Source organism: Benincasa hispida, chromosome 9 (assembly GCF_027475165.1).
Source record: "Benincasa hispida cultivar pf3 chromosome 9, pf3_genome.v1.1, whole genome shotgun sequence".
Classification (NCBI taxonomy): domain Eukaryota; kingdom Viridiplantae; phylum Streptophyta; class Magnoliopsida; order Cucurbitales; family Cucurbitaceae; genus Benincasa; species Benincasa hispida.
The window spans coordinates 78988203-79016044 of NC_143486.1; positions in this window are offsets into that span (position 1 = coordinate 78988203).

Here is a 27842-nt window from a genome sequence, read left to right on the forward strand (position 1 = left end):
GCTGAGGTATACCAGGTACTGAGAGTTGACAGTGGGTTCCATGTTCTAGCATATAGTCTTAGAATCTTAAATCTATGTACTTTCCATCTCGATCAGATCGAAGTGTTTTAATAGTCCTACTTAATAGAGTTTCAACTTCTACCTTATACTCCTTGAACTTTTCAAGGGCATATTCGATTAGGTATAAGTAACCATACCTCGAATAATCATCTATAAAAGAGATGAATATTCGTATCCTCCTCGAGTTTTTACATTCATTGGACCACAAAGATCTGAATGTATGAGCTCTAAGGGATCTTTGGCTCTATAACCTTCCATTAAAAGGTATTTTAGTCATCTTACCCTCAGGACAAGATTCACATGGAGGTAATGAATCATCTTTTAACTCACTTAGAAGTCCATTCTTTATCAATCTCCCAATCCTATCAAGATTAATGTGACCTAATCTTAAGTGCCAAAGATAAGTATTATTGTTACTTGGAGAAATTCTTTGCCTTTTAGTTTGAGTATTAGCAGTTTTAAACATCTCATGATTTAAAAGTGCTTTTGTTTCAGTTGGTCTTAACACATACAAGTTGTTTTCTAGTTGTGCTGAACAAATATGTACACCATTTTTCGAAATGAACGCTTCATTATATGAAAAATTTATGGAATACAGTTGTTTAATTAAACAAGAAATAGATTAAGTTCCTTTTCATTTTGGAACTATATACAAATTTTCTAAAAATAAAAATCTATTTCCAAAAAATAACCTAGCAGCTCCCACTGCACGAGCTGAAATGGCGTCTCCAGTTCCAACCCTGAGCGTCATTTCACCCTTAACAAGTTGCTGGAAGGAACTAATTCCCTGTAAAGAAGAACAAATATGACCAGTGGCTCCTGAATCAAGTATCCAGGCATTGTGGTCATTTTTCACTAAATATATTTCTAAAACAAGTAAATCACATTTACCTTCATTTTCCTTCTTCTTTTCTAAAACAAGCAAACGGTATCATTACAAATGATAGAAATTGAAATTTTTGCGCTAAGTATTTTAAACCTAGGGTTTATTAGTTAGGTAAATTTGGTTAAATAATTTATTTTAATTTATTGTTAAACTGGCTTAATATAAGTCTTATATGGGATAATTTAACATTATATTATTACAATTTATTAAATATTTTAATAAATTTAATCATGTATCGTATGCTTATAAAAATAATTGTCTAATTCACCTGGTAGAGGTGTTTTGTTTCCATCAGTTTAAATATCCCAAATCATATACATAACATTCCTTAGACAAAGGTTCCTTATAAACAATTATTTTGTAAATTTAATCTTTTATTGCATTCATTTTAATTCTATTGAAACAAATACAAAAGATTAACCTCTTTTTTATCATATTAGAAATATTTTTAACATAAGTTTATTAATTTTAAACCATTTATAATTAATTAAGACCTATGTTTGCATGTAACTTTTGGTTGTAGATTTTAATCTACTTCACTAAACTTATAATTCTTATAAATTAATGAAGCATTAAAACCTACTCATGTATCTAATGACATTAATTAAATATAACATTTATATTTACTAAGTAATGTTATGTTCAATGCAATTCCATTTTCATCATATAATTTAACAATTTTATTAATCACTAATGAAATAAAACATATCCATCATACAATATAACATTTATATTAAAGTATGATGCATTGATATGCTTAATAAAACATGCATTCAAATAATATAATATTTATATTAAATAATATGCATGTGCATGCTTATAAGATCATGCAACTATATAATATAACATTTATCCTAAGGTAGGGATTTCAAAGCTATATGACATACATTATACAACATATAATATTTAATAATACATCAAATGCATAAATTAAATAAATAGCAAAGATCAAATTTTGGCACCTTTAAAAATGAGTGAAATCAATATGATCAAATTATATCAATTTAAGTAATTAAAACGAATAAATTACATAGAAAAACAAATTTGATGCAAATTTTGCTGCTAAAACCACCATCAAGGATCGAACCCACGTCTAGTCACAACTCCTCGCATGTGTCAACTGTTTGGAGCGTAGCTACGTTGGGCTGAATGCTGCCATAATGTAACACTATGCTCCACGCAACATTGCTACGCTCGACCTCAGCGTCACAAAGCTATTGTCAAGTGTAGCTATGCTGGGCCCTCTATATTGTAGCGTAAGACACAGTGTCACAATATTGCGCCTTACGCTCCAGTATAGAATGCAACTTTCTGCTTCGATCTTCATATGCTTTGCTTCGTTCTTACTCTCTTTCTTCAGGAACACTTGCTAAAATCTAAGACGCGGATTTACAGACTTAATAGCGTAAATTAAATGCCTTAAACAATGGGCCATTACAAATTTAGTCACATTAAAGCAGTAAATCTAAGTGCCAAAATTTGAAATATCTATTTTACAAATCCCAACATTTAAAATGCAAAAATTCACCCACATTTTCTCTGATTTTCATTTCAAATTTAAAATCAAAATGTATGATCTGGCTTTGATACCAATTGAAGGAATGGAATTCCTCCCGGAAGCGTGTGACTGCCATGTAATTGACAATCAATTTGAAAAACATCAAAATGCAGAGAAAAACAAAAACAGAAATTGTTAGGATAAACATTAAATTAAACCTATAAATATGCTTTCTATAGAGAGTTAGAGAGAAAAGAAGAGCTTACCCTTGAAGATAACGTCTTCTCGAAATTCCTCTCCAAGATCACTATTTCAAATCTGTATGAACACAAACATCAAAACACTAGACAACACCATTCGGTGACCTTGCTATTCTCCAGCAAGAGATAGGGATGTGTGGGCTCCTTAGAGTTTTAGGAGAAGGGAGAATATATAAAGAAGATTAGAAAATTTTTCTTAAGGGAGATCTTGAAATAATTCACGTCTGTGTGTTCGTCTTATCTTTTGTGTTTTCACAAAACACATATTAGTTAGAGGAGGGAGAAACTCCCTCCCATGTGCACAGAAATAACTCTCCTTTATGAAGAGTTATAAATTAATATGATATGATATAGTATACTTTATAATATGAATTATTAATTAACTAATTTAATTAATCAATCATATAATATGCATTCTAATCATAATAAAATAGAAATCTCTCTTTTATAACCTATAGTTTTAATATGAATCGTATTCACGTTAATTTTAAACTATAGTATTTATATGAATCTTTTCATATAACTAATAATGGAATCTTATTCAAATATTTATTTCTCACATATTATGTAGTTTTAATTATAAGTCATATTTACAATCAACTATATACTATAATGTATCAATATACATTATACCTTATATTAATTATATTTTTAAATCCCTTAAATAATTTGAACAACCTAAATTATTCTAAAAACAATCATCCCTTATTTTATCCTTAGTGGGCTTGCAATGGGACCTCATGAACCTATAGATTAGAAGCTCCAATGATACGAGATTAATTTATTCAACTCTTTAATTAAATTAATCAACATTCATTAACTGTTGGTCACTCTACTAAAGACGACAATTGCACTCTTTGCACTGTAGATATATTTATATAACACCTCATATTTTTTTAGTAATAATGTAATTTCAGTAATTTTTATTATTTGGAGGGCATTTTTGAAATTTTGGACTTCAAGCGTAAGTGCGGGAATTTAATCGCTGGCGTGAAATTATTCAATTTGGAAATTAATAGCAGGAATTAATTTCTTTTTGAGAAGGAAAGGAATTTAATAGTATAAAGTGGAATAAGGAAAAGAATAAAATATAGTTTATATTTATTTCCTTTTTAGTTTATTATTATTATTATTTTATAAACCCCCCTCCGTTTTTTCGCCAGCCACCAACCTCGACCACCAATTCAGATCTCCCTGCCGCTCGTCGCCAACCTTGATCGCAGCCCAGATCCGAGTCGCGATCAACCCAGATCCGACTTCGGCCTCTTCGCGTCTCAGGCGTTCTCGTCGCCCAGATCTGACTTCGACCTTCCACGCCGAAGCCGCCCGCGTCCGAGCCGCAAGTCCTTCTGCCACTCGACTCGTCGCGCCACCGCCTGCACCAGCTACGTCCCTGAGCATTCTGCCTTTTCTCTTCAACTCGTCGCTGACCGGAGCCTCCAACAGCCAGCCACATCTATCCGGCGCTGCCCAGCTCCTGTCGCCGCCGTCGTTGCTTGTGCCGTCATTAGATTTATCAACTTGGGTAAGATTTCTACTGTTTGGGGTTGTTTTCAATTGATTCTTGACTGCCCATTTACTTTTGGCACCAATCGATTGAGGCCTTTATGTGTCAACTTTGGATTCATGTTCTTGAAGATATTAAGGTGTTTTTAGGTGAAGTTGGAATTGTTTTGCAGATTTGGTGCGCTTCATATCACACCTTAGGTGAGTTTACCCAGATTTTTTGGCAGCACTTGGAGTATGTGTGATTAGGCCTTGGTTTTAATTTTAAAACTTGGTTGCGTTCTTATGTCAGGGTCTTACTTGGAGTTGCTAGTTTCGTTGGCTGTCTGAGATTATCTGCGAATTTTTGATTTAGGTAAAGTTAAATTGAAGATCTTTAAATAATTTGGTTAATTGGATTTAGACCCCAAAGATGAGTTTAGAACTTTGGATTTGTTATTTTTGGACCAGGGGTTTTAAATTAATATTTGTAATGTATGTTATAAGGTGGATTCAAAGCCTTCCAAGAGTTGTAAGAGGGTTAATTACTTGAATTAAATTGTGACCAAATTAAGGTAAGTAATCTTACTACTAGAACTGCCCAGGGGCCAGGCACTGGATGTATGCTAGAATGATAGATGAATGTTATGACAGAATGATAGCATGATAGACTGATAGTATAGTATAACCGATGTATGTTCTTGTATGAGATCTAAAAGATTTATTTGTGCACATAGATACTTGAATGCTAGCTTGAGGTGATATTTGATTCCATGAGGTTATATTTGATTTGAGGATGTTGAGATGTATATGTATGTCATAGAATCATGTTGTGATAGTTTTGATGCTAAGACTATGATTGTGTCTTTACTGATTAGTTAGATGCCCACTAGAGATTGTGTCTCCTTCGAGATTCACCAGTTTGTGTTTCCTTCGGGATTCACAGTTTTTGTTTCCTTCGGGATTTACCAGATTGTGTCTCCTTCGGGATTCACCATTTTGTGTTTCCTTTGAGATTCACCAGTTTGTGTTTCCTTCGGGATTCACCAGTTTATGTTTCCTTTAGGATTCAGGTAGTGGGCATATTTAGCTACAGTAAGATAGAAATCAGTTTTTCACGTATGTATGTGTCTCATGCGGACTAGGACAGTTTATATGTTCCACTAGAGGTAGGCATCTAAAGAACATAGATGCCTAACCTAACCCCAGTAGTGGGGTTATTTACTGAGTATTTTATACTCATTCTTTCTCATGTTGTTGTTTCAGGTAAAGGTAGAGATGCATTGGCGATGGACAAGCGGAATTCGTGATCGAGCCATTGGGACTAGTTTTATGCTTCCGCTCATGAGATTTAGATTTCTTTTCATGTTTTCTTAACTTTTAGTTTTGATGTTGAAACTTACTATTAAGAATCGTTTTCAGACTTATTTATTATCATTTATGATTTTTTTTAGGTACCCTATCATTGCTTTTAATATTTGAATTTAATGAAAGTCTTTCGAACTTACCTTATTTATTTAGCATTTATTTCACCATAAAAGAGTGTCGATTTAAGTTCCATGCATGCATGTATTAGTAATGGCCTAACTTAAGTCCTAGGGGGTTGGGTTACAATTTATGTGTCCACGGATATAATTAATCAATAGTAAGTTGACCCTTCACAAATTGCGTGAAACTACAATTGGGTCAAATTATCATTTTACCCCTGTAGTTACATCTAACTCTTTAAGTACCATTGATCACTCTAATGAACAATTAGTTATAGTCCAGCTATAAACTAGACATTTCTTTGGCCAGTGAGAGGGTGAGGCGCCTCATTGTTCAAGATTTGGAATCAATCCATAAGGAGCAATTCATCTACTTACCCTCAAGACGGGAAGAAGTAAATTCCATCTTGTGTAGCTGTGTTCCCTGCTCCCTACCCGAATAAATTTCCAAAATGGTAGGCTTATTGAGTCAAGCGAATCTGGTCATTCTCACTCATATAGATAAAAAGATTGCTCTCATAGGCAGAAATTCACATCTCACTTAAGATTAAGGACAAGTCACCCATGGTCATTCTAGTGAAATGTTAATCTCTTAAAGTAACGGTGTTATAAAGAGAGACTAAACATTTAACGGTCCGGTCTTATACAAATCTTTGTATAGGATACCTCCACCACATGTCTCCGCATGAATGATTTGGATAAGATCATTGTAACACGTTACAACTATTGTAACAATTACAAAGTGGACCAAATCCATAGTGTCACAAGGATAAAGTACCAAATCTTTTCCATATACTACAAACCATTTAGGTCATTACTTAAATATGATCAACTTGTATGCTAACCACATACATGTTTAAGTTATAATAAATAACCTTGGATCTTAGTTTATTGGAATAGGTTAATGCAAATTAGATGTCAAATAAAATAACATCTTATTTTATTAAATAAATAATTTATGTACAAAGAATTTACAAACTATGAAACCCACGAGATTTAGGGCATTAACCCCATCCTTGGTCTATTAGGTCATTGACAATGGTGGGAGTTGAAAAGGTACTCGGGCATCTTGCATATGAGCTTAGTGTTGACAATATTCCCTTAATGTATTTTGTTAACTAAGAATTTTTTCTTGTTGCCTTGCCAATTGACTGACTGACTGTGTGAGAGGTTGTAAAATGTGTTCTCTCCAAAGTCTTTCAATGTCAGTCATATCAATGTCAATGAGGTATGCTTTAGGGGTTTAAGATCCAAGGGCAGTACAAATGCATGGATGAGGTGCTTGATGTGTAGACTCCTCAAGGCCCATAGTCTTTTCTCTTCTTTCAAGAGGAGAGGGAAGAGGCGTGTTCTTTCTCATTTCTTCATGTGATGGAGAGAGAGTGTTGGGATTGGTGTCCTAATTCTCCCGGAGTCTCGTTGTTTGTAATGATACACATTGTTTGACGAATAAAATAACTGTTATTTCATTCTGGCATTTACTCATATCCAATAAACAAAGCTCCATAGTTATCTTATGTGAACTTAAGCATGTATATATGATATACAAGTGGATGATGCCTTAAGTGATAACCTAAATAGGTCTATAGTATAAGGATTAAGGTGGGATACCTACTTCTAGTGACACTACAGATACGGTCCGCTTTGTAGAGGTTTGCAAGTGTTGTAAACTACTACAGATGGTAAATCTTGACCATTCATGTGAGACATGTGAGCGGGGGTGTCCTATACAAAGAGTTTGTATAAGATCGGACCACGAGATGACTAGACTTTTTGTATAACGTCGTTGATACTAGAGACTTACATCTCACCTAAACGACCATAGGTGACACGACCTCAACCCTGAATGTTTTGGAAACTCCTGCCTTTGAGGGTGGTCCTTTGATTAGTATGGATGAGAGTGGACAGATTGCCAACTAAACATGCCTACCTTTTTTGGGACTTATCTAATCTGGGAGCTGGGAACTCACTTACATAAGATGGAATTCACTTCTTTCCCGAAGCAGGGATAAGTAGAGAGATTGCTCCCTTACGGGCTGATTCCGAGGTTTGAACATAGTGGTCATAGCTTTTCTTCGGAAGAGAGGACTTAATCATAGTAGGTCTATGACATATGTTTATTAGAGGAATCAGTGGTACTTAAGGAGTTAGATGTAACTACAGGGGCATAACGGTTATTGGCCGAGTTGTACTTACGAGTGATCTGTGAAGGGTTGTCGCATTTCTGATTGGTTAAGATGGACACATAATATATTTGTGGTAAGGAGAGTTCAGCTATCGGTCTTTAGTGGAGTGCCTGGTAGTTAACGGATGGTGGATCCCGTGACTAAAGAGTTTAGTCAGTTATTCACGTATCGTTGGAGCTTTAAGCTACAGGCCTACTCTGTAGTTGTTACAAAGAGTTGTAAAGTGCTACATACAATGTGATCCTAATTCGTACATATTATGACATGAGGAGTGGGGGCATCCTATGCAATGAGTTTACATAAGATTCGGACCAAGAAATAAGTCACTCTTAGTATATAACGCTGTTTACTGTTTAAGACTGACTATTTCACCTAGATGACTGTTGACATAAAATTTTTGAGATATACAATGATGCCATAAACATGTAATGCAAATTTTAGTCTTAAACAACAATGCAAGGTTCAAGTCCATGCGATACTACTTCTAGATATGCGTTAATAATGAATGTTCTTGTAGTATGCTGTGCGTTGTCACAAGTTTCCTTGCGTTGGACCAAGTATAATTCCACCGCAAGTTTCTCGGTGTGATCCGAGGTCGAACATAGGGACTGTTTGAGGTTATTGCATTATGTTTGTGATACATGCGACCATGAGTTTTTCAATTTATAGAAGAGTTTTGTGTACAAGTAATTAAACATACGATAAAGTAAAGTAAAGCGGTAAAAATGCGATAATAAAATAAATTGCGATAAAGTAAATCTAAGCTAAGATGATACAAGATACAGGTTTCATGATACAAGATACTGAGGTCAAGGCTAGCTGTGAAGATTATACAAAGATCGTATAATGCGGTGCAAGTCTTTTGTGTGAATCAGAAAGAGATCTAAGCACAACCGGTAGTAGGGATCTAAGCACAGAGCTTCACCGCGGGGATTTGACAGAATTGCACTGAGACTCACCTTTCGACCTTGTCTCTTCTCTTCCCGGATTTCTTTCGATCAGTACTCAGCTCAACCTCTCTCTCAGTAATCTAACATCAATTAGCCCTCGTATCAAGTATATCCATATCAAGTATATTATGGGGGTATTTATAGGTGAAAAGCTTTGACTCTTGGCATGTGGACCCCACTTATTGTTATGGAAATTTCGAAGATGGAGGAATAAATATTCCTTTTGTTATGCAATCAGACCATCAAATCTGCACAACGGTTAGTTGTACATGTGTCACAATCCTCCGCATTTGCGTCGCTCAGCTGCATCTTTCGATCGGGTGCTCGCATGCGGTGTTGTTTTTATTACCGCATGCGGTTGAAATTCAGCTCGATATCGACTGTCGCATTGCGTTAATCATCTCTTCATTGTTGATTGACGGGCGCAATGTGATAGAAATGCGTTGTTCAGTTTCTCGTTGAGCCTTAATCGCAAACGGTGACTTGGTTTTCTGCAAAACAGAGTAGAAATATCCTCTTCTCCCATCTTAATGATGTTAATGGGTGTAATTGCGATAATTTATATTTATTGTATTTCTGAGCTAATTTTCATACAATTGACACATATTTACTCTCTTTTGGCTGCAATACTGAATAAGGCAGCATAAATAACTTGTATTTCTACAAGTTATCAATGACCTACGTAACTCGATCTTAATTCTGAGCTAACTATGAACTCTTGTTTATTCGGGATTGCCGTTAGATTTACATAGTTTAGGGTTGGATCAACAGTGCTGGCTCAATAAGACTCCCATTTCAGGGGTAAGATCGGATAGATAGCTGGGGACATAGGGTGCAAGACGGAGTTCACACCTACTTGATTTAGGGATAGGAGAAAGGTTGTTCTCTCAAGTACTGAATCTAGGTTTTGAACAAGGGGCCCCACCCTCTCACTGGGCTGAGAGAGTTTTGTTTGGTGATTGGATCAAAAACCAATTGTTCATTAGAGGATCAGTAGGGACTTGAGGAATAAGACGTAATCTCGGGGGTAAAACAGATATTTGACCCAGCCGTAATTACGAACAACCTCTGAAGGGTCGACTTGCTGATTATGGTTAAATCATGTGGACATAATATTTCTACAGTGAGGGGAGTGCAACTATGGGCTTTAGTGAAGTGACCCATTAGTTAACGAATGGAGATTAATTTGGTCTAATGAGTTTAGCCAATTAATCTCAGATTGTTGGAGCCCATGATCTGTAGGTCCGCGAGGTCCCCCTACTAGCTCGTAACGGACTAGCTCTAGAATAGCGTGATAAGTTAATTTGAAACGTTCAAATTAGAATTAAGGGAATTAGTAATTATATGAGATATAATTATGTTTAATTTTAAAATTAAACGGTATAGGAGAATTTATATATTTAAATATGATTTAAATATATAAAGATGGACATGTGTTAAAATTAATTTAATATTTGATATTAAATTAATTAAATTTTATTTATTAATTAATTAATTTTTCATTTTTAAAATCAAAATTTGATTTTTGGATAAAATTGGAAAAAAAAAAAAAAAAAGAAAACTAAAACACAAATGGAAACATAGGTTTTTCCATTATCCATCACTTAACTAGCTCACACATGAAGCAACCATTTTGCCTTGTCTTCTCCAAGCATGAGCTGCAACTCATGTAGCTCTTCTATTTGCATGTTGATCTGCAATATAATGAGAAGATTGGAGTAAAAATCGGGCATGCAATCTACAGAATTTTGAGAGAAAATTCGATTTGAAGGATGGTTCTTCAACAATGGTTGCTGCAGTGAGCTTTTCTCCTTCATCCCTTGATTCAAGCTTGTTTTGAGTCCCACAACTCAATCTAGAGCACCAAGAGAATAGTGGGGAAGTTCTTGAGATGGTCTACAACAAGATATGGAGAAGATTGCAGGTGGAGAAGAAGCTTTGAAGAAGTTCTTCAAGAGGTATGTCTTCAAAACCCATTTTTTCTGCAGAAGCATGCTTTATATTATGCCAAAATTAGTGAATTTGAATGCTTAGATGATCCTTGTTCTTCCGCGATTGATACAATCCTACATTGCTTAGCTTTTCCTAAACGATTGGGCATCGACCTATATGTAGCCACTTGTGAAGCAGCTAAGGAGGCTGTTTGGCTGAGGAAATTCTTTTCAGATTTGGAAGTTGTTCCAAATATGGATTTGCCTATCACTCTGTATTGTGATAACAGCGTGGCTGTGAAAAATTTGAAGGAGCCCCGGAGTCATCATCGGGATAAGCACATAGAGCGAAAATACCACTTGATCAGGAAAATTATATATCACGGTGATGTGATAGTCACGAAGATCGCATCGGAGCATAACGTTGTTGATCCGTGATCCGTTTACAAAGACCCTTACGACTAAAGTGTTCGAGGGTCACTTGGAGAGTCTAGGTCTATGGGACATGCAGCACCTTGTCTAGGGCAAGTGGGAGATGATATTGGGGTATGCCCTAGTTTATTGTATATTGTACATGTTTTATATTGTATTGTACATTAGTCTTCCGAGGCATTAGGACAAGTGGGAGATAATCTGTCATTAACTTACATAACAATCTCCTATAAGTGTGACCCACCATTTTAAGCCGTAGAGATCCGCCTCAAGCAGCCAATCCAATGGGGGAAAATTCGATTGGGGCAAACCTAAAGTGACCCTATCCATTTCTGGAGTTCACTTTGATCTTGACCAACTGCATAAAACCCATATGAAGGGGGACGCTCCAGGGCACCACGAGGGAGTACAGAATGATCTCACGGTGTGAACCAATGACAGAGACATATGATGTGTTGACAAAAACCCTTCACACACTTACTATAAACACTCTCTCCGTTCACCTTGATATTGACTCATGCAAACACCATCCGAAGGGGGATGCTCCCAGGGCACCATGAGGCCAAGCATGAATCTCACGATGTGAACATACAGGGAGAAACGTGAGTGAAATCATAGACATATCAGATACATCTCTTCCTCCCATTGAGTATTTTATAACCTAGGGTTGAGCTTACTTAGGAAAAACATGACTAAGGATTTTAACTAAGTGCCTTTTAGGTTTTCCCAAGAGTAACTTTTACCTTGGATAGTTAAAAAACTTTTGATCATCATCCATTAAACTCTTTAACGAAGTCTTTGACCAAATTTTTGCATGCTTGTTGAAAATCTATCTAATTCACCTTTCCAGATAGGTTCCCAGGTAGGGTGTTACGTTTTCGTCAACTTAGGAAACCCAGCCTAGCCATAACCCACTTTAGACAAAAGGTCCCTTATAGATAGATTTAAAACAAATATAATCTTTTATGCCAATCAATTTAATCCTATTACCGATTTTAAAAGATTAATCTAGGTTACTAAACTCTTTAGAACCATTTGAACTTAGGTCTATCTCAATCCAATTTTAAAACCCTTTTAAAAAAAAATTGAGTTCACCCTAAGTCTGCATGCAACTCTTCCTTATTGATTTTAGTTCTAATTTCCTTTATAACACTTATAAATGGAAAACAAAATCACAATGCTAAGCTAACACATGCAAGGCATTCATAACGATTATAAACAACCTAAGTGTCATGCTCAATGCGTTGTTCATTGATTGCTACTTCTTTTATATAACACTTATACAAAACAGCAACGAAACAAGGACAACATGCTTCCATTCACCCTTAGACTATAACACTTATAATAAAGGGATGATGCATGATAATGCTCACTGCATGCAAAATATAACTCTTATATTTCATGATGCATACACATGCTTTCAAGTAATTACTTCATGCAAGATTATAACATTTATAATACATGATGCATGAATAATTGCACAACCTAAGATGAGTTTGTAAACTATATGTCAAACACTTTGCCATATAAATACCATACATCACATGTATAATAAACAAATATTGATGAACCGGGTAAAATTACCTTAAATCCACGAAATTAAAGCTAACTATTACAAAAATAAGGTGTCTCCGATTCAAACAGGCGAATCGGATCTTGAATCGCTCGGGCGAAGCAATGCGTCTCCAACCATCATGTACTAAACTCCCCGCGATCGTCTACACGATAGAACAAACACTTTGCTTTATCGTCTACCAATGCTCCCAGAGCTACACGATCATCTAGCAAATACTACACGTTCGTGTATCTTTTACTAAGCGATGAAGCTGGAGGTACGTGATCGCCTAGCGCACTCCGCACAACGATCGTCTAAACGATTACGATGCGGCAAAGCACCATCGCCTACACGATCGCTTAGCTAGCGCCTTCGTATCGTATATCGCGCGATCGTGTAGGTAGTAACTAAGCGATGAGGCTTGCTAACTACACGATCGTCTAGTGCGCGCCTTTTACTAAACGATGAGCATCACATGATTCCACTACGATCATATACTTTCATAGCCTATGCGATCGGGCAACCAACGCTATGTGATAAAGTAAACGATTTACCCCATTGCTTAGCATTAGCTAAACGATCGTTTAGTAAACACTACACAATCGTATAGAAAAATCTCCACGATCGCTTAGATAAATCCCAACGATCGTTTACCTTAGGCTACACGATACGAACAATTCTTGGTCTTCTTCTTCTTCGTTGAGAACCGCATCTCCATGCTTCGAAACTTTATCACGAACGACTCGACTAACTCAAACTCGTTGAATTATAGACTCGATTACAAGTTAATTACACCCAAAAAACACAGGGGTCCTTACAAATTAACTTTGTAACTGAAGAAAGCTTTAAACAAAGGCATAAGCTCGAAAACATTCATCAACTCCATCCACAAATGCACTTAACAATTAAATACAAATGCAGAAAACCCACCAAGACTATATAAGAAGTTCAAAACAGAATTAAAAATTGGAATATCAGAACAACCTGGCTCTAATACCAATTGAAGGATCTCTTAAACAAGAGTATCCATGAGTGGAAACAGATCTTTTCGATTTCATTGTGACAGAATTACCATACATACATTCTAACATACAAATATACATTGTAACACTAATTGCTGGCATGCTTTAACAAATGAAATACAAAAGACCGAGAGACTTACCAGTAAAGACAATCTTCAATCAAACTCGATCCAGCGGAAGTGAACTCCTCTACACTCTTTATCGTCTAACAAACAATCGCCTACTAGCACCACGGTCGTTTACACGATTGGCAGCGCACGAACCAACAGCAACCGGGGATGACACCACCACTCGAAGTCCTCGGTATTCTTGGAGTGAGAATCCAAAGGGTGGACTTTGATGGAATTGGTAGAGGGAAGGAGGAAAAGCGATTGTGTTGAACGAACAAGCAAGTGGGAGATAGTAGAAGACTATCGTATAGTCGGGTGCTTGTCGTTTAGAAAAAGGTGCACGATCGTGTAGGTTTAGCTAAGCGATCGTCTATCAAAAGCTAAGCGACCATCTATCAAAAGGTAAGCGATCGTTTAGGTCTGCTTGGTGTGCTAAGTGATCGTGAAGTAAACGTAAGCGATCATTTAGATATCGTGGACGATCGTTTAGTGCGCGGGTGTGCGATCGTTTAGAAAGACGGGCACTATCTTATAGGCTCTCAACACTAAACGATCGTATAGATTCACACTGTGAGTGATTTTTCTTGCATGTCTTTTTCGTGTCTTGCAAAATGAAAACAATTTTCATTCTATTCTTCAACTACAAGAATTGAGTTCGATCTTCCCACTATCGCACGATTCCGGAGAATTACTTGGCAAATTATCTCATAACTGCCTAATTAATTAAATAATGAATATAATCATATTATATTCTTAACCTATAGTTTGATGACATAAATCAACTATAGTGTTTTCTCCTCTACTTGATATAAATCATATTTATATCCAATTTCCTCCAAAATAATGTATCTCATACTTTTAGTCAATTATATCATATATAATTAACCAATCCAATTATATCATATATAATCGAACTCCCTCTTGTCAATTTGAACATTTCAAAATGACCCAAAAATTGATTCTCAACTTTATCCAAACTACCAAGGGGACCTTATGGACCTATGACTCGAAGCTCCAACGATACGTGAATAGCTGACTAAACTCTTTAGCCACGAGATCCACCATCCGTTAACTGCCAAGCATTCCACTAAAGATCAACAGCTGAACTCTTCTTACCACAAATATACTTTTGTGTCCATCAGATATAACCAATCATGAGTACGATAATCCTTCACAGATGCTTGTAAGTACAGCTGGGCCAATTTACCGTTTTGTCCATGTAGTTACATTTCACTCCTCAAATACCACTGGTCCCTCTAATGGACAATACAACATAGTCAAATTATGTGTGAATATCTCTCGAGCCAAGAGAAGGTGTGTGGTGCCATATCGTTCAAGCCCTGGATTCAGCCCTAAAGGGAGCTATCTATCTACTTGCCCCTACTTCGGGAAAGGAGTGAATTCCATCTTATGTAGCTGAGTTCCCAGTTCCCAAATCAGACGAATCCTCAAATTGGTAGGTTTGAGTCGGTGACCTGACCACTCGCACCCATGCAAATCAAAGGACCGCCCTCAATGGTAGGAGTTCCCAACTCACTCAGGATTGAGGTCATGTTACTGATGCTTGATTTTATGAAGTGAATTATAGATGATATACGATGGTGAAATTGGGTTGTGCACTCAAGTTTCCTCAGTGGAATCCAAGTGTAAATTCCACTGAGTTTCCTGGTAAGTCTAGGGTCGAACTCAGGGACTTGTGAAAACAGGTTGTGTTGGTAATTTTTATGAAAATCTTGCGGTAACCGGGTAAATAAATAAATTGTTGGGATTATTGTTTGCGTTAATGAAAAATAAACAAATGCGGCGGAGTTTGAAAAGAGTTTATTAAACGGGAAATGCGATGAGTATGCAGTGAACGGGTTGAGAAAAGTTTCGGCTAACACTTCCTAGGATGCGTTCATGCTATGTGATCATGCAACATGCATACAACAGTAAACCACCTCTCGGTGCGAATGCCACGGCTTCTAAGGCTAGAATACATGCAATATATGCGCTATGTCTATAGGACCTACATATAAGCCTCTATTCTTATTTATGCGATGACAAAATTACACACACACAAATAAGGCGACCACATAATATCATTCCCATCTCTAGGATGCATGCGATGCAGGTTGACAAACAGAGCTTATCTCTAAGTCCCTATCTCTTGTTTATGAAGTTTTAATCTTGCTCTCTCGAGTCCAGATTCTAACCTAGCTCTCTCGAGTCGTTAAGTTCTTTCTTTAGACTCTCTCTCGAGTTGCTCTAAGGGTATTTGGCACAACATAAAACAAGACAATCGCAAGCAATGAACTTCCTAGGTCATGTTAGCTTAGTTCTTCTCAACCCATTCGACTAGTTTAGCTACTCATGCATGCTAAGAGAGTGAACAGATGTAGAAATAGAACTTCCATTGTATAAATATAAAGATGAAGTACAAAATAACAATGCAAGTATAGAATAAAGGGGGTCTGGTAGCAATCTCTTGCTGCCCAGGCTTTTACACTGTTTTTCTACTCGTATTCAAAAGATTCTCTCTCGAGTTTCCCTTTCGCCTTAAAACGAAAGGAAAACTATGAACAAAGACGAGCTGAACTCTTAAATTTGTAAACTGGTGAATTGATCAACCCCTTTTCTAAAGGATGCCTTTGGTATTTAGAGAACATCCAGGGTGAAGGGCGGCTTCTCTCTCATGATTGTACAGATGGGACGGCTTTAATTCCTGACTGATGCGCCGAATATTTGTCACCGAAAAACTGAATGTACTTGTGATCGTATCGGCCGTCAACTGAATTCGAATTCGACTGTCATCAGCTTTCTGTCCCATCGTGATTAATTAGCCTTTTACCCAGATGCGCCCACCATGTTGTGCTAACTAAGTTGCGATAATCCTTCTCGATCAAATGTTTGCGAACACGATCACCATAAAGCCTTGCGATGATGCTACGTTCAACCAATGATTTCCTTTGATCACAATTTCCGCCTTGCGTCATTGCATATTCTGCACAAAAATATGAAAATCAACTGTTCTAATGCGATGAACGCGTGCGACCGCAATATTATGAATCTGATGCTTTTTGGACGCAATTTAACATGTTTTATCAATGCAAGCTAGTATTGTTTAAGAACTTAGCACTATGATAACGTGCATTTCTGCCTCTTTCTCCGAATTATCCTGCAGTCTGGATCATTTGATAACTTGTAGAAATACAAGTTATTTATACTGTTTTATTTAGATATTGCGGCTAAAAGAAAGGAAAGTTGCGTCGATAGTCTAGAAATTGGCCAAGAAATGCGAAAATTATAAAATGTCATCAATACACCCACTAACACCAATGCGATGGTAGAATAGAATGTTTCTGTTTCTGTTTGCAGGAAATCAGTCACCGCATGTGTTCATGGCTTAAAGATAAAGTGAACAACGCATCTTCGTCGCATTGCGCCCATCAATCAAGAATGAAGAAATGATCAACGCAATGACAGCACATGCGACAATCGATCAAGAGCTCTAGCGATCAACGCAATTTCAACCGCATGCGGTAATAAAAAATAACACCACATGCAGCGATCAATCGAAGATGTAAAGAGCAACGCATTTGCGGAGGATTTTGACAAGTGTACAACTTTCAGTTGTGCATTTCTGACGAGTTGATTGCATAACTGAAGGAATTTCTCATTCTGCCATTTCAGGAACTACCATAACCATACAGTGGGGACCACACATTCAAAGAGCCAAGCCTCACCTATAAATAGCTTCTGCAAATTCACTGAAAGATATACATGAATACATAGAGACATGCATATACTAATTCTGAGAGAGAGGCTGATCTGAAGCAACTGTTAGAGTAGATCCGGGCGAACAACGAGACAAGGCCGAGAGGTGAGTCTCCAAGTAGAGAATCCTTTCAATTCCCATAGCTGAAACTCTGTGCATATACTTTCTTCTGTTCAGGATTTGTGTCAAGATGTTGACACTCTTTCTGTATTTGTTTCTAATCTCTATTTCATCATCTATATTCATCTTCTTTACTTTTTCATTCACAACATGTATCAGACGCTTAATTTTAGTATTAAATGTTATGATAATTTCCATTGTCATCTCTCTGTCTCTTTCCGTACATCTATAATTCATTTTCTCCATGATGTATTCTTAATCCCACGGGTAAATAACAAGAATTAAGCGAGTAAGTTAATTTATGTTAAAGAAATAATTAAGTTTAGCTAAAGCATACTCGACGACATCTTCACCTATGAGAGCAGAAGTGAAGATGTTATTTCGCCTATCGAGAGAAGGTTGAAAGAATGCGTGAACTAAAGCAAGAAGTATTTCCAGAGATGGAAACAACCTTGCATTCATCACGTTCATCCCTGTTTCACCATAGAGATATAGGAACGCAGCCGATCATCGAGAGGTGTACGCTAAGGGAAAGTGGAACCTTAGTTACATCTTTAACACAATTGACAAACTTGCGATGTTTTTACTATTTACTCTTTCTCTTTCTGCTTCATTCATAAAGACTTGCCATCGCATACATCGAATCTTTGTACAACTTTACAGTCAGTTCTCGACCTCAATATCGTGTATCATGTATCTTGTATCGTGTATCATATTAGTTTAGGATTTATTTTATTAACGCATTTTTACTTTCACCGTAATTTGCATTTCTATATAAATCAACATTCTTTATTCATTATTAAAAACCGGTCGCATGTATCCCAATAGTAGCGCATTAACGAAAACAATCCTTGTGTTCGACCTCGGATTATTCTGAGAAACTTGCGTTGGAATTATACTTGGTTTCAGCGCAAGGAAACTTATGACACGCACTACTACATCGCATACTACGAACATATCATTAACAACGCATATATTTAGATGCAGTATCGTACAAAAAAATTTCTTTATCGCAAAAGCACTTGAGCGCATATACAACACATCATTCATTTCATTCACGAACCATGCGTTAGAGTTAGATAAAGAAAAAGGAATAATTTTTATGTCATCAAGTTTATGGCGCCATTGCCGAGGACATGAGCTTGTAGCACATTATTTATCATCACAGTGCATGCATAATAAAGAGATGAAATTTTATGTCATCAGCAGCATCACCAGCTTCATTTCGAATCGGCTTCCATCGAGGGCAGGCCTCATGATTCCTGGAGAGAAATCATAGAGGTTTGGTGATGCATAGTCCCTAATGGATCTATTGCAATCGTTTGCCAGCAGGATTGGATTCGCCATGACATTATTATCATCTGGTGCTCCGTTTCCAAGCTGCTCTGCCATTTCTTCTTTATCTGATTGTGGTTACTGTTGGCGGTTTCTCAGTCTCCATCTAAACGTTCTCTCAATCTCTGGGGTTATAATTTACCAGAGATTGGGAGTCTGCAAAGAAATCAGAAAAATTACCGTTAGCACACTATTTTGCCGAAGTCCCCGGCAACGACGCCAAAAACTTGATGCTTGATTTTATGAAGTGAATTATGATTGATATGCGATGGTGAAATTACGTTGTGCAATCAAGTTTCCTCAGCGAAATCCAAGTGTAAATTTCACTGAGTTTCCTAGTAAGTCCAGGGTCAAACTTAGGGACTTGTGAAAACAGGTTGCATTGGTAACTTTTATGAAAACCTTACGGTAACCGGGTAAATAAATAAATTGTTGGGATTGTTGTTTGCGTTAATGAAAAATAAACAAATGCGGCGGAGTTTTAAAAGAGTTGATTAAATGGGAAATGCAATGAGTATGCGGTGAACAGGTTGAGAAAAGTTTCGGCTAACATTTCCTAGGATGCGTTCATGCTATGCGATCATGTAACATGCATACAACAGTAAACCACCTTTCGGTGCGAATTCCACGGCTTCTAAGGCTAGAACGCATGCGATATATGCGTTAAGTCTATAGGACCTATACATAAGCCTCTATTCTTATTTATGCGAAGAAAAAATGACACACAAATAAGGCGACCATATAATATTATTCCCATCTCTAGGATGCATGTGATACAGGTTGACAAACAGAGCTTATCTCTAAGTACCTATCTCTTGTTTATGCAGTTTTAATCTTGCTCTCTCGAGTCCAGATTCTAACCTAGCTCTCTCGAGTCATTAGGTTCTTTTTTTAGACTCTCTCTCGAGTAGCTTTAAAGGGTATTTGGCACAACATAAAACAAGACAATCGCAAGCAATGAACTTCCTAGGTCATGTTAGCTTAGTTTTTCTCAACCCATTCGACTAGTTTAGCTACTCATGCGTGCTAAGAGAGTGAACAGATGAAGTACAAAATAACAATACAAGTATAGAATAAAGGGGGCCTGGTAGCAATCTCTTGCTGCCCAGGCTTTTACACTGTTTTTCTACTGGTGTTCAAAAGATAATCTCGCTCTCTCGAGAGTCGACCCGCTCTCTACTTCTATGCCTCAAGGTTCTCTCTCGAGTTTCCTTGAGCGATCTCCGGCGTCATCACTCTTCTCTTGCTCCGACTTAAAACGAAAGGAAAACTATGAACAAAGACGAGCCGAGCTCTTAAATTTGTAAACTGGTGAACTGATCAACCCCTTTTCTGAAGGATGCCCTTGGTATTTATAGAACATCTAGGGTGAAGGGTGGCTTCTCTCTCATGATTGTACAGATGGGACGGCTTTAACTCCTAACTAATGCGCCGAATATTTGTCATCGAAAAGCTGAATGTACTTATGATCATTATCGGTCGTCAGCTTAATTCGAATTAGACTGTCATCAACTTTCTGTCCCATCGCGATTAATTAGCCTTTCACCTAGATCCACCCACCATGTTGCACCGACCAAGTTGCGACAATCCTTCTCGATCAAATTTTTGTGAACACGATCATCGCAAAGCCTTATGGTGATGCTGCGCTCAACCAATGATTTCCTATGATCGCAATTTCCGCCTTGCGTCATCGCATATTCTGTACAAAAATATGAAAATCAACTGTTCTAATGTGATGAATTCATGCGACCACAATATTATGAATCTGATGCTTTTTAGATGCAATTTAACATGTTTTATCAATGCAAGCCAACATTGTTTAAGAATTTAACACTATGATAACTTTCATTTCTGCCCGTTATCAATTACCTATGGTCATCCTAGTGAAGTGAAGTCTCTATCACGAATTGTGTTATATAATGAGACATTAACACGTCGTAGTCAAGTCTTATGCAAACTTTTTGTATAGGACACCTCCGCTCCCAATTTCCGTACACGAATTATCAGGATCAGACCATCTGTGACAAGTCACAACACTTGTGACCATTCCACAAAGCGAGCCGCATTCGTACGTTACCAGGATAAGGTTTCCCTCCTTTATCCATATATTACTGACCATTTTGGTTATCCCTTAAGACACGATCCACTAGTTGTTGGGATTGGTGTCCTAATTCTCCCAGAGTCTCGTTGGTTTGTAAAGATACACATTGTTTAATGAATAAAATAAGTGTTATTTAATTATGGCATTTACTCATATCCAATAAACAAAGCTCCTTAGTTATCTTATGTGAACTTAAGCATGTATATGTGATATACAAGTGGATCATGCCTTAAGTGATAACCTAAATTGGTATGTAGTATAAGGATTAAGGTGGGATACCTGATCCTGGAGACATTAAGAATATGGCCCGCTTTGTAGAGGTTTGCAAGTGTTGTAAACTACTACAGATGGTAGATCCTAACCATTCATGTGGAGACGTGCGCGGAGGGAGGGGGGAGGGACGGGGAAGGGGGGGCATCCTATACAAAGAGTTTGTATAAGACCTGAACCACGAGATGACTAGACTCTATATATAATGTCATTGATACTAGAGACTTACATCTCACCTAAATGACCATAGATGACACGACCTCAATCCTGAGTTTTTTGGGAACTCCTTCCTTTGAGGGCGGTTCTTTGATTAGTATGGGTGAGAGTGCCAGATTGCCAACTCAACATGCCTACCTTTTTGGGGGCTTATCTGATCTGGGAGCTGGGAACTCAATCCACAAGATGGAATTCACTTATTTCCTGAAGCAGGGATAAGTAGAGAGATTGCTCCCTTAAGGGCTGATTCTGGGACTTGAACATAATGGCCATAACTTCTCTTTGGAAGTCGTGTACACGATCGGTGTTTCCTTCTTCATCTGACTCATTCCAAGTCCGAACAGAGCCCACCCTCTGGATTCTCACACCGAGAATACCAAGGTAGCCTTGTTGGTAGTGTCATACTCAACTCGATATCGTCGAGGTGCTGTGGAGGCCGTTGTGGTCGTGTAGAGGCAATCATTGAGAACAAGCGTGAAGTGTTCATGCTGTGTTGCAGTCGTGTAGATCGAGCGTTCGAGGTTACTATTGTTTGAGCGATCGTGCGCAAAGGAGCGTGGAGATGCATCTTCAAATGTTCGTAGAGTATTCTCTTTGTTCATTTGAGTTTTCATGCTATAATTTCTCTATTAATTGTATAATTGCATGTTTCTGTAGACGACTGTAATATGTGATGTTCATTCATGATTGTAATATGGAATTATCTTATTTCCACTGCTCATGGAAATCTCGAATTCGATTTCCTTCAATTGATATCAGAGACAGGTTCTAGGATATTCCAAATTACACCTCTGAATTGAACGCATTTTACAGTCGTGGTGGGTTTTTGCATTTTTGGTTAATCGTTTTCTGCATATGTGGTTGCATTGATGAATGTTTCGGGTTTAAATTACCTTTTTGTTAAAGCTTTAGTTATTACAAAGTGTTAATTGTAAGGGCCCCTGTGTTTTTGAGCGAAATTAACATCGCAATCGAATTTGTAATTCAAAAGGTTTAAGTGCGTCGAGTCGTTCGTGATGAAGCTTCAACGCATGGCGATACGGTTCTCAATGAAGAAGAAGACCAAGCATTGGTTGTATCGTGTAGCCTCAGGTAAATGATCATTGGGATTTAACTAAGCGATCATTTAGTTTTTTCTAGACGATCGTGTAGTGTTTTCTAAATGAACGTTTAATTAATGCTAAGCGATGGGGTAAATCATTTACTCTATCGGGTAGTGTTGGTTATGCGATCGCATAGGCACTGGAGGTAGATGATCGTAGTGGGAGCATGTGATGCTCTTCGTTTAGTAGAAGGCGAGCGCTAGACAATCGTGTAATTAGCAAGCTTCATCACTTAGTTACTACCTATGCGATCGCGCGTATGCGAAACAGAGGCGCTAGCTAAGCAATCGCGTAGGCAATGGTGCTTTGCGGCATCGTAGTCGTTTAATGATCACTGAAAGCGAGCGTTGTGCAGAGCGCGCTAAGCGATCGTGTACTTCAAGCTTCATTGCTTATTAGAGGTACACGATCGGGTAGTAATAGCTAAGCGATCGTTTAGATGTTTCTAGACGATCGTGTAGTGAATGCTAAATGATCGTTTAGCTCTAGGAGCGCTGGTAAGCAATAGAGCAAAGTGTTTGTTGTATCATGTAGACGATCCGGGGTGCTTGGTACACGATGGTTGGAGAAATGATGCTTTGCCCTTGCGGTTCAAGACCCGGTTTGCGCCTGTTTGAACTGGAGACTCCTTGTCTTTATAATAGTTAGCATTATTTTTGTGTTTTTAAGGCAATTTTACCCGGTTCATCAACATTGGTTGTTTATACATGTGATGTATGGTACTTATATGCTAAAGTGTTTGTCATATAGTTAAAACCCACCTTAAGTTGTTTAATTATTCATGCATCATGTATTATAAATATTATAATATTGCATGAAGAACTTACTTGAAAGCATGCGCATGCATCATGAAATATAAGAGTTATATTGTGCATGTAGTGAGTATTATCATGCATCGTCCTTTTATTATAAATATTATAGTCTAAGGGTGAATGGAAGCATGTTTTACTTGTTTCATTGTTGTTTTGTATAAGTGTTATATAAAAGAACTAGCAATGAATGGACAATGCATTAAACATGACACTTAGGTTGTTTATAAATGTTATGAATGCCTTGCATGTGTTAGCTTAGCATTGTGGTTGTTTCCGTTTATAGGTGTTATAAAGGAAATTATACCTAAAATCAATAATTCAGAGTTGCATGCGGACTCAGGGTGAACTCAAGTTTTTTAAAAGGGTTTTAAAATTGGATTGAGATAGACCTAAGTTCAAATGGTTCTAAAAAGTTTAGTAACCTAGATTAATCTTTTAAAATCGGTTTAATAGGATTAAATTGGTTGAATAAAAGATTAAATTTGTTGTAAACCTATCTATAAGGGACCTTTTGTCTAAGGTGGGTTCTGGCTAGGCTAGGGTTCTTAAGTTGATGGAAACGTAACACCCCTACCTGGGATCCTACCTGGAAAGGTGAATTAGATAGATTTTCAACAAGCATGCGATGATTTAGTCAAAGATTCCATTAAAGAGTTTAATGGATGACGATCAAAAGTTGTTCAACTATCCAAGGTAAATGTTACTCTTGGGCAAACCTAAAAGTCACTTAGTTAAAATCCTTAGCCGTGTTTTTTCTAAGTAAGCTAAACCTTAGGTTATAAAATACTCAATGGGAGGAAGAGGCGTATCAGATATGTCTATGATTCCACTCACGTTTCTCCCTATATGTTCACACCGTGAGATTCATGCTTGGCCTCGTGGTGCCCAGGATGCATCCCTTTTCAGATGGTGTTTACATGAGTTAATATCAAGGTGGACGGAGAGAGTGTTTATAGTAAGTAGGTGAAGGGTGTGTGTCAAAACTTCCTATGGTCTCTGTCATTGGTTCACACCGTGAGATCATTCTGTACTCCCTCGTGTCGCCTTTGGTGCGTCCCCCTCAGATGGGTTTTGTACAGTTGGTCAATATCAAGGTGAACTTCAGAAATGGATAGGGTCGCTTTAGGTTTTGCCCCAATCGGATTTTTTCCCTTCGGATTGGCCTTTTGGGGCGGACCTCTAGGGCTTAAAATGGCAGATCACACTTACGGGAGATTGTTAAGTAAGTTAATGATCTCTTGGCCAAATCAATGATGGCTAGTCGTTATAGGAGCAAAAGTTGTTCTAGTATTAATGACTCGTTGAGATCTTCTCAATTTAGAGGAGGGATAACTGACCTCCCTTCGGTGGCTTTTTTCCTAAACCTTTGGAGCGTCATTCCGAAACTAGATGTCACATGGGGTTCAAGTTAGTTTTGCTAAAACCTTATTGGATGTTGTTTTTGTTTTACAACGGGTATTTGCTTAAAACCTAACGTAGGTCAATGTATTTTTCTCTTCAGCAACTCGTTAGAATTTCCATTTATAGCTTTTAAAAATGATCGATTACTTATAGTGGAAAGAATCGTGTGAAACGAATTTCTGGCAAACGACCTCTAATAACTTGTAGAAATACAAGTTATTTATGCTGTTTTATTTAGATATTGCAGAAAAAAGAGAGAAAAGTTGCGTCGATAGTATAAGAATTGGCTGAGAAATACAAAAATTATGAAATGTCGTAAATGCATCCACTAACCCCATTGCGATGGCGAAATAGAATGTTTCAGTCTCTGTTTTGCAGGAAATAGGTCACCACATGCGTTAATGGCTTGAAGCCAAAATGTACAATGCATCTACATCGCATGCGCCAATCGATCAAGAACGAAGAGATGATCAACACAATGACGGCGCATGCGACGATCAATCCTGAGCTTTAGTGATCAACGCATTTCAACCGCATGCAGTAATAAAAAACAACACCGCATGCGACGATCAATCGAAGATGTGAAAAGCAACGCATTCGCGGACGATTCTGACAAGTGTACAACTTTTTGTTGTGAAATTCTGACAGATTGAGCATAGAGCAGAGAGGAATTTTCCATTACGCCATGGCAGGAATTACCATAATTATACAGTGGGGACCACAAATTAAAAGAGCCAAGGTCTTGTCTATAAATAGCTTCCTCAAATTCGCTGAAAGAGAAAGATGGGGAGAGAGGCTAGTCTGAAGAGACTTTACAGAGTAAATCCGGGAGAACTATGAGACAAGGCTGAAAGGTGAGTCTCCGAGCAAGGAATTCTTTCGATTCTCGAAGCTGAAGCTCTGTGTAAAAGGTTAATTCTACCGGGAAAGCAAACCTGAGAGGGAAGCTTTCCTCTCCACTACATCCATACGCCGGCAAGCAAAAGTCTCTGATCGGGATCTGTGTCAAGACGTTGAAACTTTTTCTGTATTTGTTTCTATTCTCTAATTCATCTTCAGTGTTCATCTCCTTTAATCCCTCATTCACAAACATGTATCAAACGCTTAATTTTAGAATTAAATGTTATCATCGTCATCATTATCATCTCTCTTTCTCTTTCCATACATTTATCATCCTTTTTCTCCATGATGTGTTCTTAATCCCAGGGTAAACAGCGAGAATTAAGCGAGTGAGTCAATCTGTGTCAAGGAATCAATTAAGTTTAGCTAAAGCATGCTCGACGGCAACTTCACCTGTGAGAGCAGAAGTGAAGATGTTATTCCGCCTATCGAGAAAAGGTTGGAAGAATGCGTTAACTAAAGCGAGAAGTATTTCCAGAGATGGAAACAACCTTGCATTCATCACGTTCATCTCTGTTTCACCATAGACGTATGGAAACGCGGCCGATCACTAAAAGGTGTACGCCAAGGAAAAGCGGAACCTTAGTTGTGTCCTTAACGCGATTGACGAACTTGCAATGTTCTTACTTTTTACTCATTCTCTTTCTGCCTCATTCATAAGACTTTCCATCGCATTCATAGATTCTTTTGTACAACTTCACAGCCAGTTCTCGACCCCAGTATCATGTATCATAGTAGTTTAGGAATTTACTTTATCAATGCATTTTTACTTTCAGCGCAATTTATATTTCTGCACAAACCAAAATTCTTTATTCATTATTATAACCGGTCGCATGTATCACATAAGTATCGCATTTAACGACAACAATCCCCATGTTCGACCTCGGATCATTTTGAGAAACTTGCGTTGGAATTATACTTGGTTTCAGTGCAAGGAAACTTATGACACGCACTACTCCATCTCACACTACGAGCATATCACTGTCAACGCATACACTTAGAACGTAGTATCGCATAAAATTATCTTTATCGTATATCATTGTGCGCATGCTTAAAAGGGAAACATTAAATCACCATTACAAGTTTATGGCGCCGTTGCTGGGGTTTGGTAACGGTTCAGAAGACTGATAAGGTGGTATACTAATCATTCTGTAATTTATCACGGTTAGAAAATTGCGAGGTTTAGAAGATAGAGAAAGAAATTGAAGAAAGGTTCCCTGACGAGCAACTTATGTCGGTATACGTTAATGTTCCATTGTATGCGGGCATTGTAAACTTCATAGTTTGCGGCCAAGTACCAGAAGACTACTCATACCAGCAAAAGAAGAAGTTGAGACACGAAGTCAAATTTTATTTCTGGGATGATCCCTTCTTGTATCGACTTGAATCTGATCATATTTTGCGTCGATGTGTTCCTGAGCATGAGACTAAGCACATTTTGGAGCTTTGTCATGAGTCCCCTTATGGAGGACATTTTGGGGGGCAGCAGACCGCCACAAAAGTCCTACAGAGTGGCTATTTTTGGCCAACACTATTTAAGGACGCCCATGCCTATGTTGTGCAATGCAACAGATGCCAGAGAACAGGGAACATGTTCAGAAGGGATGAAATGCCTCTGACTTCGATCTTGGAAATTGAATTGTTTGATGTATGGGGAATCGATTTTATGCACCCATTTTTGCCTTCAGAAGGTCATCAATATATTCTGGTCGTGGTTGATTATGTATCAAAGTGGGTTGAGGCCATCGCATGCGCTAAAAACGATGCGACCACGGTGGCAAAGTTTCTCAAGAAAAATATCTTCACACGATATGGAACGCCCCGTGCCTTAATCTGTGATGAAGGCTCACATTTCATCAACTGCATCATCACCAACCTGTTGACCAAATTTAATGTCAGCCATAGAATTGCAACCGCATTTCACCCACAAACCAATGGGCAGGCAGAAATTTCTAATAGAGAGAT